General features: G+C 41.8%; 1 long non-coding RNA gene across 4 annotated transcripts in view; it reads left to right on the top strand.

Moving 5' to 3' along the window:
* The window catches only part of LOC112422964 (uncharacterized), a 37,475-nt gene extending 23,882 nt beyond the window's left edge, over positions 1–13,593 (top strand). For all 4 annotated transcript variants that reach the window (XR_011622049.1, XR_011622048.1, XR_011622046.1 and 1 more), the window contains 2 exons: positions 7,489–12,548; positions 13,206–13,593. This is a non-coding gene — a long non-coding RNA (uncharacterized lncRNA). The remainder of the gene's footprint in view (positions 1–7,488; positions 12,549–13,205) is intronic.
* Positions 13,594–15,996: the final 2,403 nt, after the last annotated feature.

The following is a 15,996-nucleotide window of genomic DNA, read 5'->3' as shown; positions in this document are numbered from 1 at the left end:
CACCCAGGCTGGAGTGCAGTGGTGCAGTCTCAGCTCACTGCAACCTCTGCCTCCCAAGTAGCTGGGATTACAGGTCTGCACCACCATGCCTGGCTAATTTTTGTACTTTTGGTAGAGACAGCGTTTCACCATGTTGCCTAGGCTGGTCTCGAACTTCTGAGCTCAAGCAATCTGCCTGCCTCGACCTCCCAAAGTGCTGGGATTACAGGCATGAGCCATTGTGCCCGGCCACCACAATCGGTTTTTACCTATGGACACCTCCCCTTCTGGCTGGAAGCTCAACCTGTTCAACCCAGTAAATAAAGTGCTAGGGAAAAAATTTAAAAGTGCATACCACTGGAGAACAAGATAAGCTTTGAGAGACCTCTGCCATTCCAACCCCACGGGAAACAGTGGGCACATGGCTGCTACAACCAGCAGCTGAGAAAGAAAGCCACCATACAAAGACTCTCTATCACCAAGGAACTCACACAGAGTCTTCACCCCTGAAAGCACCAGGAGCCGAATTAGGCGACAATAAGCTGTCTTTTTTTAATGAGGTGTCTATTCAGATCTTTTGCCAGTTTTTCACTTGGGTTGTTCATATTCTTACTGTTGAGTTTTTAAGAGTTCTCTGTGTATGTTAGGTCACAGTTCTTCATTAGATGCCTTTTGTAAATATTTTCTCCCAGTCTGTAGCTTGTCTTCTCATTCTCTCGAATATACACTGTTCTGACAGTGCTCTGTTAGATGTTGTATGGGCATAGAAATTATATTTAGCACAGAATTTGTCCCTTTCAAGTTGCTCTCATTCTTATTGGCAAATACCTATTTCCTGGGTGCAGAAAGATCCCCATTGCTGTTTCCTGTTGGCTACTTGTGAAGCTCTTAAGTGGATCGTGGGAGTAGTAAACACTCCAGATAATTTGTTTATTTGGGAAACTTGCTTGGAGATAGCGTTTTATGTCACAATTCTATGACAAACTGTGCTTTGGTGACTTATGTATTCAGACTCTGACTTATCTGGGAAGACAAAATGTCATTAGCATTCTAAGAAATATTAATGACCGCTATTTATATACCCCATCCACACCACTTTCACTGGCATCTGGCATTGATGATTGTGAAGTATTGATGACTTATCCAAATAAGATGGAATATGGCAATTTGGTAAAGAGCAAACATTTTTATTTTATTTATCTGGGGTTAATTTTTTTGTACTTTGAAATATTCAAAAATACTTAGCAGAAGGGATCATTTCTTTTTTTTTTTGAGATGGAGTCTCACTCTGTCGCCCAGACTGGAGTGCAGCAGTGTGATCTCGGCTCACTGCAAGCTCCGCCTCCCAGGTTCACGCCATTCTCCTGTCTCAGCCTCCCGAGTAGCTGAGACTACAGGTGCCCGCCACCACACCCAGCTGATTTTTTGTATTTTTTAGTAGAGATGGGATCTCACTGTGTTAGCCAGGATGGTCTTGATCTCCTGACGTTGTGATCCGCCCGCCTCAGCCTCCCCAAGTGCTGGGATTACAGGCGTGAGCCACCACTCCAGGCCACAGAAGGGATCATTTCTAAATAGCATAGAATCACAGGGAGTACACTTCATGTGACTTCACATTTAGAGTCAACATTTGCTTATAATGAATTACATATCAGTAAATGGACATGACATGCTTCAACTTCAATAATATTAAACAAAACTCTTTCAGTGTGCTTATTCATAGATGAAAAACAGGCCCTGAAAACCCAGTGTGACTTGTGTGTCAAATATCTTCAGTTTTGATGCACTATATCAGTGCTAATCAATAAAGGCCAGGAATGATTTTTGAGTATAACGTCTAGCCTTAAATCTTAAATGAAAGTGGAATTCAACCATTTAGCCCAGCAGTAGAAGAACAAACACTAGTGAGACAGCATAATTTGTTAAGACGAACGTGGGCCGGATCCAATATCTAATATGTGTGTCCTCGACAGTGTGTACCATCTCAAAGAGGAAGAAACAGTCAAGGTACCCAAATGAGCCATTCCTCAGAGAGAGCCAAAGAGCTCTGAGAGAGAGCAGGTGTGGGCAAGAAAGAGGGGACATTTGTGTCTTTGACCATGAACATATGCTGTGTCACCCAACTGCAGGTCCATTTGTTTGGTGAGACTGATACAAATGTTCTTCCAAACTGGCCAAGCTGCAGGGTTTCCAAAAGCAAAACTTAAGGCTGGACGCAGTGGCTCCCACCTGTAATCCCAGCACTTTGAGAGGCTAAAGTGGGAGGGGTTTGACACCAGCCTGGGCATTGTAGCGACACCCTATCTCTACAAAAAATGCAAAAAACAAAACAAAAAAACCCAAAACAAGCTAGGCACAGTGGCTCACACCTGTAATGCCAGCACTTTGGGAGACTGAGGCAGGTGGATCACTTGAGGTCAGGAGTTTAAGACCAGCCTGACCAACATGGTGAAACCTGTCTCTACTGAAAATACAAAAATTAGCCAGGCATGGTGGTGTGCACCTGTAATCCCAGTTACTTGGGAGGCTGAGGCATGAGAGTCACTTGTACCTGGTGGTGGAAGTTGCAGTGAGCTGAGATCATACCACTACACTCCAGCCTGGACGATAGAGCAAGACTCTGTCTAAAAAACAACCCAAAAAACAAACAAAAACCAAAACGAAAGCAGAGTTTAAAAAGCAGGACTTGCAGAACATTAGGACTAGGAGATAGCTGTGGCCAGGGTTCTGTGTAATGCAAAGATTGTGTCTGTAGGACCTCTGCAGGCATGGGTTTTACTGCTAGCTGTGTCTTTACTAGTTGTATCACCTTGGGCAACTTATGTAACCCCCCACGCCTCAGTTTCTTCATTTGTAAAATGGGAATAACAATTTCAGCCATTCAGTACTGTTGCCTAGATGAGTGATAATTTGTGTCAAATACCTGGCACATACTAGGGACTTAATGAATCTTAAGTACAGTAATGTCACTTAACAATGGAGATATGTTCTGAGAAATGTGTCATTAGGTGATTCCATCATTGAGCAAACATCATAGAGTGTACCTACACGAACCTAGGTGCCTACTACCCACCTAGGATACAAATCTGTATAGCATATTACTGTACTGAATACTGTAGCAACTGTAACATAATGTGAAATATTTATGTATCTAAACATGTAAACATAGAAATGGTACAGTAAAAATATGGTATTATAATCTTATAGGACCACTGTTGTCTACGTGGCCTATCACTGATTGAAACGTTACGTGGTGCATAGTTGTAATTTTAAAAAATCATTCAGATCTTATGTATGCATTTGATGACTCCACTCTAAGGAAAGCCTAGATGCACTTAAATATACTTCTGTTTATACTGCTTTCATTATAAATGAAATGCCATGTCAACTATGATGCTTTCAGTTGCAAGTAGCAAAACTGCCAACACAAACTAGTTTAAAAAGTAAAGTGAATCTATTGGTTCATGTAACTGGAAAGTCTCATGAAAATGTCAGCTTCAGGAGAAGCTTGACCCAGCAGTTTCATGACATATGGAAATACCTGGGTTTTTTGTTTCTGCTCTGCTACTGTGGTATCAGCTTTATTCCAAGTCTAGCTTCCTTTGTTGTTGCAAGATGGTTGTCAGCAGAAGTCTGGGTCCATCTGTTAGGATTAAGTTTACTCTGTGTGCTGTAGTAGTGGCTATGACAAGATAGAAGTATATTTCTCCTCCATATAAAAGAAATCCAGAGATAGGCAGTCCAGGGATGGTATGTGGCTCCAATATGTCATGGACCCAAACATTTAACTTGATGCTCCACGTCCTAAGGTATGGCTCCTTTTCTCAAGGTCACCTCAAGGTCCAAAATGACTGCTAGAGTTCCAGCCATTACATCTGCATTCTAGGCAGGAGGAAGGGGCAGAAGAAAGCTTTGCCTCTTCTCTTTTAAAGAGACTCATTGGAAGTACCACATAATCCTTTGCTTACAGCTTATTGGCTGGCACACAGGGTAGTCGCCAGGGAGACTAGGGAATAAAGTCTTTTGTTACCCCTCCCATCCTCAGTTCTTTTTGCACTGTGCTAAACAATTCTAGGACTTTTAACAGAACTCTTCATTAAAGTCTTGAATTTTATTGTATTGTATTTATTGATTTTTGAGATGGAGTCTTACTCTGTCACCCAGGCTGGAGTGCAGTGGTGCTATCTTGGTCCATTGCAACCTCCGCCTCTCAGGTTCAAGTGACTGTCCTGCTTCAGCCTCCTGAGTAGCTGGGACTACACGTGCGCACTACCACGCCCAGCTAATTTTTCTGTTTTTTTCATAAAGACAGGTTTCATGATTTTGGCCATGGCTGGTCTTGAACTCCTGACCTCAGTGATCTGCCTGTCTCGGCCTCCCAAAGTGCTGGAATTACCAGTGTGAGCTACCATGCCTGGCCAAAAATCTTGGGTTTTAGATCCCTTCTTTATTTTTTTGGATCTTTTCTGAATCTTCTCCAATCTTTCCTGATTCACAAGGGGCACAGTCGTAAGCCAGCAAATCCCTAAACCTCTATATACTTTAGTTTCCTCGTCTATAAAAAGATAAACATCATTGTAGCTACCCCTTTTCCTCCAGAGATTAAATGGGATGCATTATGCTCGATGCAGTGAACATTTAATGAAGGTTGAGTTATAAATGTAATACTTCGTGATTCTCAGGTCCTGTCTCCTATTTGTGTTTTTAATCTATCATGCTTGTTTCTTTACCTGAAACCTCCAGATCTCTTCTTGCTCAACCCCAGCTTCTGCTTCTGTAATTTGTTTTTCTCCCTTTAGAAATGCTTCTTAATAAACGCCTCTGAGTCTATTTCTGACTTCCTCTCGAATTTGCCAAGGTAGTTTTTTTCAGTGTCTGAAAACATGACAGTAAGATAAAATGATTCAGGAGGGCAAAGAGCAGAAAAACAGCTATAAAGAGTGGGCAGAGGGGAAGGGGAGTGTTGGCCTCTCCCTGGGAGCTCCAGGCTCCACGTGCACACACAGGCTCATCCCTGCTTCTGTCAACTTCTTGTTCCCAGGCTGTTACTTAGAAAAGGAAGAAGAATGTTTCCTATTTGTTCATGTGAATTCACTTAAGAAACATATCATCAGTGATTAGGCCTCAGAGCTAATTTGTCTACATGCAGCTTAGAGTTAAGCTTGGGAATTTATTTTATTTGAAATTTAAAGGATGAGGTTCTCTTTGTCTTAAGGAGCTGAGAAACACAGCTCAGCTGCATCTAAGATGGTTTGTACTCACTCTCTTCCTCCCTTCTTGCTTCAGCAAGGATGGAAAGGCTGGGAGGATTCAGTTTCTCATGCAAAGAGCTACTCACGGAATTCCTGCCCTTTGCATATACTGGACAAGACCAACATTTCCCAGGGTGCTACTTGCAGTTGTGTTCATAACTGGTGGGGGAGGGTTGGGGATGACGGGGGCGCAGATAATAGCTAACATCAATTGATGGTCACTAGAAGCATTTTGCATGTATAATAACAGTAACAGCCAACACATAAAACGGTGCCTACTATGTGCCAGGCATAGTTTAAATTATTTTGTATACCTCAACCAATTTTATTCTTTCATACTCTTCTGAAGTAGTAATTACCATTACCTACATTTTACAGAAAGGTTAGATGTGGGCTCAGAAAGGTTAAATCACTTGCTTCGGGTTATATTCAGCTAGTGTCAGAGCCTGGATTCAAACTGTGATCATGTAGCTCTGTGCTCTTAACTGGTACCTTCAACCATCTTCCTCGGAGGGGGTTTTAGTATTAATATTCTTATAAAAAGGAGACTGAGGCAGGGAAAGAGGAAGGCGTCCTGAATTCCAGTGTAAGCAGGAGACTCCAGAGCCTGGGTCTTCTTTGCTACCTCCTCCAGGGACATGTGGAGACATCTGCACATCCAGCACTTCACGCAGGAAGTACCCTGAGGACCACATGGGATGACATAACTCATCTGGAGTAACTAGTGGCATGGTTCAGGGTGCAGAGCTGTGCTTGAGGTGCTCCCTAAACCCCAGCAGTCCTGATATTGCTTCTGGGGCCTGGAGGGGAGAAAGGGAGGCTGGTGTATATATATATAAATGTAATATATATTTTATATATGATACCCATAGGATACTTAATGCACATCACTTTTATTGTGATTTTGCCTAATACATTGGACCCTCAAACTATCAGACAAAAAACACTTCCAAAGTCTTCACCCCATAACCACCATCCCAGCAGAATTTTCCAGAAAGGCAAATACAGTATTGTGCTATTTCTGCGTGGTAGACATTGCATACTTATAATTCTGACACAGCAGGACTTTAAGCCATCCAGTCTTCTGGGCTCCTCTTCCTGTGTACCCAGATTAACGAGCAGAGTCCCATTCCTCTTCTGTGAGAGCCGAGTCCTCCTCAATATGTCCTGAGACTGTCTCTGAGAACTCAGTCTCCTGGTCCAGGATTGCCAGCATCCTGGCAGTGACTGCCCTTTCCCTGCCATGTCACCCTGCTATACAGGGCCCCAGTTTCTCTATCCTTTCTGCCTTAGGCTGCATTTGGCTGAATGCCGAGGAACTGGAGCACAGCATCATAGGGGCAATCGCAGAAGGCCTAATGTCCTGCCCTTTAGCCAAACCACTCACCACGTCCCCTTAAGGCCTTTCCTTGCCATTACCTTCTTGGGCTTTGCTCTTCTCCAGGGACAGCTGTCTACTCAACTAACGGCTTCCTGCAATCCCCAAATTCGGGTTACTTCCCACCAGAGCACAATACAGCTTGTTCTTCATTTTTGTTACTTCCTAGGCTATACCCAGAGCTTGCGTTTCTCACCTACAAGTCCCATCAAGGCTCATGGTATTATGTATTCCCTATAAGAGAATGTATGTCCTATTATGTGAAAGTGGCCACAGTCATGGCTTTAAATAGCATTCCCCCACTGCTACAATATGTGTATTGAAGCTTACAGAATAGTTGATAGTCAGGAATTAAGTCTAAAAAAGTAAGGACCAAATAACAATATAACAAAAATGACCCCAAACAAGAGATGCCCAAATAGTATGATCAAGCAAAGAATGGTGGTACCAAAAATAAGGGCAAGGAAGAGGAGATGGCTGATAGCAGGGATGGCCCCATGGGGCTCTCACGAGAGGGGTGAAGGTGGATTGAGTATGAGGGATGGAGGATGTGATGAGCGGGGAGAGAGTAGGAGGGTATCACAGGGAGGAGAAACCACTTAAGCAAAGGCAGGGAGGTGGCCTGGCACATGACCCACTGGCTTGGAGGAGTGAGTAGGAGTAATCCAGGCTGGTGGGGAACAGCAGGATCTTCACCAGGCCAGAAGGAGAAGCAGAAACCAGACAATGGAGACCCTGCCAATTGTCTTCTGGTAGCAATTCTGAAGTGAACAAGTTGATTGCGGTTCTCTGAGTGTAAGACACTCAACAATGTAAACTGCTAGGATGCAGCTCTGTAATTAAGACTATTTTCTTACAACATGTGTTTGTTTATTACAGAGAGCTGTGATCACTTGAGGGTGTCGTGTCAACCTCGTCTCATGCACCAGCTGAATTCAGTGACACTAACATCCTGGATCCTGCAGATGAGAGTATTATGACTGTACTACCAGGGAGGTTGCCCAGGGCTGGACACTGCTCTGCTCTGGAGGTGCTTGGTTTGCAGTGTGGGCGGAGTCAACCTGAGAGAAAGCCACAGAAACGCCTTGAGCTGGAGCCTCAGGCTAGTGTTGCTATGCCAGTGGTTCTTTTTTTTTTTTTTTTTTTTTTTTTTGAGATGGAGTTTCACTCTTGTTGCCCAGGCTGGAGTGCAATGGCGTGATCTCAGCTCACCACGACCTCTGCCTCCCAGGTTCAAGCGATTCTCCTGCCTCAGCCTCCCGAGTAGCTGGGATTACAGGCATGTGCCACCACGCCTGGCTAATTTTGTATTTTTAGTAGAGACAAGGTTTTACCATGTTGGCCAGGCTGGTCTCAAACTCCTGACCTCAGGTGATCCTCCCGCCTCCACCTCCTAAAGTGCTGGGATTACAGGTGTGAGCTACTGTGCCCGGCCAATACCAGTAGTTCTCAAACTTCAGCCTGAGTCACCTGGAGGGCTATGAAAACACAGAGTGCTGGGCCCCATCCCCAGAGTTTGTGCCTTCAGTAGGTCTGTGGTGGGGCCTAAGGATTTGCGTTTGTAACAAGTCCCCAAGTAATGTGGGTGCTGCTGGTTGGGAGATCACAGTTTCAGAATCACAGATTCACTCTACAGTCCCATTGTTAGCTTATAAAACTCTTCTTCTCTAGTTCTTTCTGTAAAGGTGTGTCCTGAGGAACCTCAGATCTGAGAGAAGAGTGAATGGAAGTCAAATGTGGAAACCACTTAAATGTCCATCAACTGATGAATGAATAAACAAATTGTGTTATATCCATACAATGGAATATTATTCACCCATAAAAAGGAATGAAGTTTTAATACACTGACAACTAGATGAAAATTGAAAACATTATGCTATCCATTCTGCTTCAGGTTGGAAAAAAAAAATATCCTCACCTAAAGAAGCCATCAACAAAAGGCCACATATTGTATGATTATATCATATGACCAGAATACGCAAATTCACAGAGACAGAAAGCAGATTAGTGGTTGCCAGGAACTGAGGGAAGCAGAAGAATGGGGAGTGACTAGTCACTGGGTTTTTCCCATTGTGATTAAAAAAAAGTTCTGGAACCAGTTGGTGGTGATAGTTGCACAACATTGTGAATGTACTTAGTACCACTGAATTGTACACTTTAAAATGGTCAGTTTTGGCTGGGCACGGTGGCTCACACTTGTAATCCCAGCACTTTGGGAGGCTGAGGCAGGTGAATCACCTGAGGTCAGGAGTTCAAGACCAGCCTGACCAACATGGTGAAACCCCGTCTCTACTAAAAATACAAAAATTAGCTGGGCGTGGTGGCACATGCCTGCAGTCCCAGCTACTCAGGAGCTGAGGCAGGAGAATCACTTGAATCTGGAAGGCGGAGATTGCAATGAGCTGAGATTGTGCCACTGTACTCCAGCCTGGGTGACAGAGTGAGACTCTGTCTCAAAAAAAAGAAAAAAAAAAAGAAAAGTTAGTTTTATGTAATGCCTATTTTATCACAATCAAACAATTTTTAGAAGAGTGAATGGAGTGTTGTTTTAACTCCCATTATGGGACCAATTGAAAGGTTTATAGGATAGAGGTTGGAAATGCAAAGGGCCTAAACCAGTGGTTTTCAGCCCTGATTGAGCCAGCCTATCCTTGGAGAGTTTTATATCCTATCCTTGACCAATTAAATCAAAATCTCTGCAGGTAAGGCCCAGGCATCAAAAAAATTTTCAATACATCCCCGGATGAGTTTAACATACCATCAGGATTTCAAACAGTGGCCTGAAACTTCAAGGGCCAAATGAGTTAATGACCTTGGTACAAACTGACTTGACCCATATCATGAACAATGTGTCTTCATCTTCTCCCATACTTGCTTGGGAAGGGATGTAGAGCAGAATGAGGCGGCTTTCAGAATCAGATCTGCCCAGGATTTGAAAACTGGCTCCGTTACCAACTAGCTGTGTGTCCTTGGGCAAACCACATAACCCTTCTGGGTATGTTTTCTCCTAAGTGAAGAACACCATTTCAGAGGGTTTTTGGAAGGCACACATGAGGCAGCCAATTTCCCAGCTTTACCAGTGTCAGACCCTGTTTAGTCATCATTCCATTCTTTCCATCTCATTCTAGGCCGGAAAGGAGAAATAGTCTTATTTGCATGAAAGTCCTAGTACTGCTGTATCTCGTACTGTAAGTTCAGTTTTCTCCCTTCACCTGAGGGTAAGTTGAAGAATAACTTCATAAGCCAGGGAGAGAGACGTTTGGATCAGGAGTTAGTGATAACAGGTGAGCCTAATAATAACCCTTTTTGCACTCATGTTCAGATGTTTTTTATGCACCAAGCTTTATAATGATGTAGATATACTCTAAGACAAAAACAGATAAAACTCACCTACAATTTTGAATCATAAATAAAATAGTTTGGATTTTTCTGTGTTTCTGGTGAGTCCTTATTCTTCGGTAATATAAGGAATATATTTTTATTCAACTACAATTAAAGCGTAGATATAATTTTATACTCTGCATTTTCTTTTCACTCACTATCTTCAGCATTTGTCATGTTTCTATAGTTCATTATTGACATTTTAATGACTAAAGAGTATTTCATTTCATTCATTGAATAGCCTTACTATAATTTATTTTGATATTCCTCTATTAAGCCTTTTGACTTCTTCTAAGTTTTCAATATTAGAAATTGTACATAATAAAAATATTTCTGCATATAACTTTTAATTTCCTTTGACTTCTTTTCTTTTCTTTTCTTTTTTTTTTTTTTTTTTTTGAGACAGAGTCTTGCCCTGTCGCCCAGGCTGGAGTGCAATGCCACGATCTTGTCTCACTGCGACCTCCGCCTCCTGGGTTCAAATGATTCTCTTGCCTCAGCCTCCCGAGTAGCTGGGATTACAGGCACCTGCCACCACGCCCAGCTAATTTTTGTATTTTTAGTAAAGATGGATTTCACCGTGTTGGTCAGGCTGGTCTCGAATTCCTGACCTCGTGATCCTCCCACCTCAGCCTCCCAAAGTACTGGGATTACAGACATGAGCCCCTGCTCCCGGCCTTGACTTATTTTCTTAAAATAAATTTCCTTTAAGTTACTGGATCAAGGGGTGTGAACATTTTAAGGTTCTTGAATGCAGTATCAAATTGCTTTGGTAAAGGATTGTACCAATTTACACTGCTACCAGCAGGATGTGGGTGTACATTTTCAACAATTTGACAGTACCGAATTTCATCATTTAAAAAAAGTTTACAAATTGTACATAATTTAATTTAATATAAACTAATAAATTACTGTGTCCAACTTTTGAGCATGCATAAAATTTTTTCCCCATTTCTTTTTTGGTGGCATCCCTACTATTTTGTAAACTGCTTGAGGGCAATGAATAATTCAGGGAATCCCTCCTCCCAGTAATTCTTCAGTTTTGATAATAGCAGTGGGTTTGGGGTTGTTTTGTTTTCAAGATAAACTAAATTACCCTTTATTTCACTGATGTTGGCAGCCCCAGAGGACTCTGTTTGCAGGAAAAAAATGTATGAAGATTTCCATAGGTGGGAAGTCGACCTCTCCCACACAACGAGAAGAGCAGCTAAATCATTGCTCTTTTCTCCCAGTCTCTCCCTGCACTCCCGTCTCGTTTCCTGTCTGCTCCTGAAGAGCCAGCTCAGTATGAATTAAGGAAAAGCTATTTGTAGTGTGCATGGGAGCAAAAAGAACCCAAATAGGCTCTTCCTAAGCTATTGAGCTTAGCTTTCACTCTTTCCAGCAGGAAAAGGTTCGTGCATGCCCAGATGATACTACTTGTACTTTGGTACCCATTGATTGGGACAGTTTGTGCCGATGAAAAGCTGCTGTGAATTCAGTAATGCTTTTTAAATATGTATTTTAATTTCAGTGTCTACGTAAATTTCAAAAACAGCAATAAAAAATATGCTTGAGACCAATTTATCCGGCCACACCTATTTGGTGCATATTTGCATTCTTAGATTCCTTAAGTGTCCTCTGCACAAAGGTTAGGAAATTGTGCCCTGACAATAAATCAGTATCTTATTAGAACTAAGAGGTTAACCAGTTAAGAGGACTACAGAAGTCATTGTTAACTCATACGTTGTAGTATTTAATACAGTAACCTGCCTCTGCTAGAAGTAAGGACTCCTCAACTTTTAAAGATAGCTAATTTTAGAAGTCTGCTTCCTACCTGTTCACCTTTTTCTCATTGGTGACAGCAACAAACAATTAATGGCATTTCTTAAATGTCTTGCTGTCTGAAATAAGATCTTTTTCCAATTAAAAAGTAACAAAGGCTGCACCTCTCCTCTGCTTCCTTCTTTGGCTGTAACATCTTGACATCGCTCTCTCTGTCTCCTGTTTTATCTAAGACTGAGCTTGCGTGAAAACAAAATAAGTCATATGCTTCTATTGGGGGGGGATTATTTGTGACTTTGGTTTTAAAGAAAATTTATGCTGGTGGTTTGCAGAAAGTTGACATATATCCAAGTGTTCCCTTATCAGAGGGCAGCAGGGTCCCCATGGGTTCATATCGTTGCCTGGACAAGGAGTCTTTGTACCCTGGTCATGCCTGGGTTGTCGCAGGGATAGGGTAACTCACTTATTCACACTCTTTCTCCTTTCCTGTTTCCTTCAAAGACACCCTGGTCCTAGTTGACTTTACCTTACTGTTCAAAATTCAGCACAGCATATGTCAAATTGTACATTCTTAAACTCAAGGAAACAGAAAGGTTATAACCTGGTGGTTTCCAAGCCTGGTTTTTCATCAGTCTCTTGGTGAACTTTTAGAAAATCTATATTCTTTTTGCCCCCACAGCCATTCTGATTCATTAGGACTGCGTGTGGCCATGGAACTTGCATTTGGAAAAGCTCTCCTTATGTTTCTGATGATCAATCCAGTTTCAGAACACCAAGCTAACCAGACTCCCAGGGTAAGACCTCCTTGAATATCATCTCTGGCAGGTGGTTGTACAACCTCCACTGTAAAACCTCCAGCCATGGGGCACTCACCACTTTTTATGAGTGGCCTGAGTTGAGACATTCTTCCTTGTGATGAGTGGAAAGGCATTTCCACCACAAGAATTTCTACCTGTTGATTTCAATTATGCCTGTTGGAGCAATACCAAAAACAAAGTTATTTTCCTTCCCCATAATAACCTTTCAAATACTTCAACCTCTCAAGCAGTTATTGTTTCCTTCTCAGGATCTCTCTTCCCTTTTCCAGACCCTTAGTCCAGGTCCTTCTCTGATTATGGTTGGAGTGAGAGTGTCGATTATGTGCCAGGTGCTTTAGACATGTCTTTTAGATAAACTCTTGAGGGAAATTTATGGTGCCACTATCTTCCCAGTGTTTGGGATGAGAAGACCAAGGGCCGAAGAAATGATATGACCTGCCCCAGCTCCCACAGCTAAGTAGCTAAATAGAAATTTGAACACTCCATCTGACTCCAAATTCTACATCCTCAACTAACATGTTATGCTTCAGATTTTTTCTTTCTTTGTTTTTAAATGCAAAATAATAAATGCTAAATATGCATTAAGTCAAGGTATATAAAAGTAAAACCCTCCCTTTTAAAATTCTACTCTAGAGGCTGCCACTGCCAAATTTGCGAAGGCCCTCTGAAGCCCACCACCACAAGCTGGAGGTTATAGTCACAGCAGAGGGGAGTCTTCGCCTCCTTTGTTCTGGACAGCATCTGCAGTGACTGCTGCCTCCCACTGCACCTTGGGCTTGCAGCAGTGAGTAGGTTTCTTTTGACCTTGAAGCACCTAGACCCTGAGTTTTTTGTTTGTTTTAAATAAACTTGTTCAGATATCACTCATTTTGTATCCTTGCACATGTGTTTCTTGGTCTTAAAAGGACTTTATATCTATCTCCATTATTTTTCTTGTTAGTTGTGACCCATTATTTCAACTTATGTATATCTTTCAGTTCTTTCAGTTTGATCACCAATTAAATTATCTAGCTCAATGTCATTCTCAGATCTTAATACATGTGATGCCTCTCTTTGTCCAAATACTTGATAAGAGCTTTGTTAAAGGTAGGACCAACGAGAGTCTTTGAGCACTTATAGGGGAATTAATCAATTAATACTCCTGGGCTACAGTTATTCAACCAAATATGAACACACCTGATTGTATTATCATTCAGTCTTGTCTATAATGGCATGAGAATTGGTCAAATGCCTTTCTGTTCACAGCATTTTCCTGATTAATCCACTACGCTTATTCAAAAAGGGAAGTATTCAATTTTATTCTTGGCAAACCTATGTGAGTTCCTACATACCATCGCCTTTTCTTCTTAGGGTTCAGAAAATATCTCTTTTTATAGTCTGTGCAAGAACTTTGCTGTGGATTGATATCAAACTTACATTTTGGCTGAGCTTTGAGTGACTCAGAAAGGGGCTGGGTTCAGGCTGGGATGTGTGGAGCCTGGAGTGGTGGCAAGGCAAAGGCCAGCAGGGATAGTGAATAGAGGCCTCAGTGATGAGGTGGGTGGGTTGGTTAAGTGCACAGGTGATTGGGCTGGCTAATTAGGGTAGGGAATTGACTAGCTGTCAGTGAGGTGAACTGAAGAATCCACCCTATGAAGGTGTCAAGGGGCAGGGAAAGAACAAGAATGGAATCAGGGTAGATGTCTCTTCAGAGAGCAGCCAGCTGGGCAGAGAAAGGCTGGAGGCTGAAGCTTGATTAATATACACTATGGTAGAAACCATGAAAGCCCAAGGATCCAGGAGGTGAAGCTGATGTAAGTCAAGGGTGAGAAACGGTCTTGGGGAACTGAGGCCTCATCGGGTCTTCTGATGAGACAGCTGTATTCCCTGTCTCAGCAAATGATGCCAACTACCCAGTTGTCCAAACCAGAAACCTGGTGTCCTCCTGGAGTCCTGCTGCTCCCTCAGTCTCCCCATAGCCACTTGAATTATCAAGCCCTATCATTCCTACCGCTAATATTTATACCTCAAATAGTTCTCAATGCCCATTTCTCTATCACCCTTGCCACTGTCATCTCTCTCCCTGCCACCCCAATTTTTTATTGTGGTAAAATATAAATAATATATAATTTACCATCTTAAGAATTTTTTGTTGTTGTTGTTTGTTTTTTTGTTTTTTAGACAGGGTCTCACTCTGTCACCCAGGCTGGAGTGCATGGTGCTATCTCGGCTCATTGCAACCTTTGCCTCCCGGATTTAAGCAATTCTCCTGCCTCAGCTTCCTGAGTAGCTGGGATTACAGGCACGTGCCACAACGCTCAGCTAATTTTTGTATTTTTAGTAGCGATGGGGTTTCACCATGGTGGCCAGGCTGGTCTTGAACTCCTGACCTCAGGTGATCTGCCCGACTCACCCTCCCAAAGAATTCTTAAGTGTACAGTTCAGTGGAATTAAATACATTTACCATGTTGTGAAACCTCACCATCATCTGTCTCTGGAACACTTTCCATCTCATAAAACTGGAACTCTGTGCCCGTTAAACAATTATTGGCCAGTTTCCTCTTCCTCAGCCTCTGGCAACCAACACTCCACTATCTCTATGATTTTGACTAATTCTAAGTACTTCATATAAGTGCATTCATACAGTACTTTTCTTTTTGTGACTGGCTTATTTCACTTAACATGTCACTTAACATATCTTGTAACATGTTACTTAACATTTCACTTAACATGTTCATCCATGTTGTAGCATATGTCAGAATTTCCTTCCTTTTAAAGGCTAAATAATATTCTATTTTATGTATATATCATATTTTGTTTATCCAATTATTCATTGATGGATGCTTGGGTTACTTCCATTTTTTAGCTATTGTGAATAATGCTGCTATAAATGTGGACATACAAATAGCTCTTTGAAAAGTGGGATTAATGGATCATATAGCAATTCTACTTTTAACTTTTTGAGGAACCATAATACTGTTTCCACAGTAGCTGCACTATGTGACATTCCCACCAGCAATGCACAAGGGTTTCAATTCTCCATATCGTCCTAACACTTGTTATTTTCTAATTTTTTGATACTAGCCATCCTAGCGGGTGTGAAGTGGTATCTCATTGTAGTTTTGATTTACATTTCCCTAATGGTAAGTGATGTTGAGCATCTTTTCATGTGATTATTGGTTATTTGCCTATATTTTAGGAGAAATGTCTATTCAAGTCCTTTGCCCATTTTTTAATTGGGTGGTTTTGTTGTTGAGTTTTAGGGCTTTATATATTCTGCATTTGAATCCCTCTTGAGATACAGGATTTGCAAATATTTTCTCACGTTCTGTGAGTTGCCATTTTACTCTTAATAGTGTCTTTCGATGCACAGAATTTTTAAATTTTCATGATGTCTAACATGTCTATTTAAAAATTTTTGTTGCCTATGTCTTTGGTGTCATAT

Source organism: Macaca nemestrina, chromosome 4, assembly GCF_043159975.1.
Source record: "Macaca nemestrina isolate mMacNem1 chromosome 4, mMacNem.hap1, whole genome shotgun sequence".
Classification (NCBI taxonomy): domain Eukaryota; kingdom Metazoa; phylum Chordata; class Mammalia; order Primates; family Cercopithecidae; genus Macaca; species Macaca nemestrina.
Note: the sequence above shows the minus strand (reverse complement) of the source record. Positions and strands in the feature narration are given on the sequence as shown.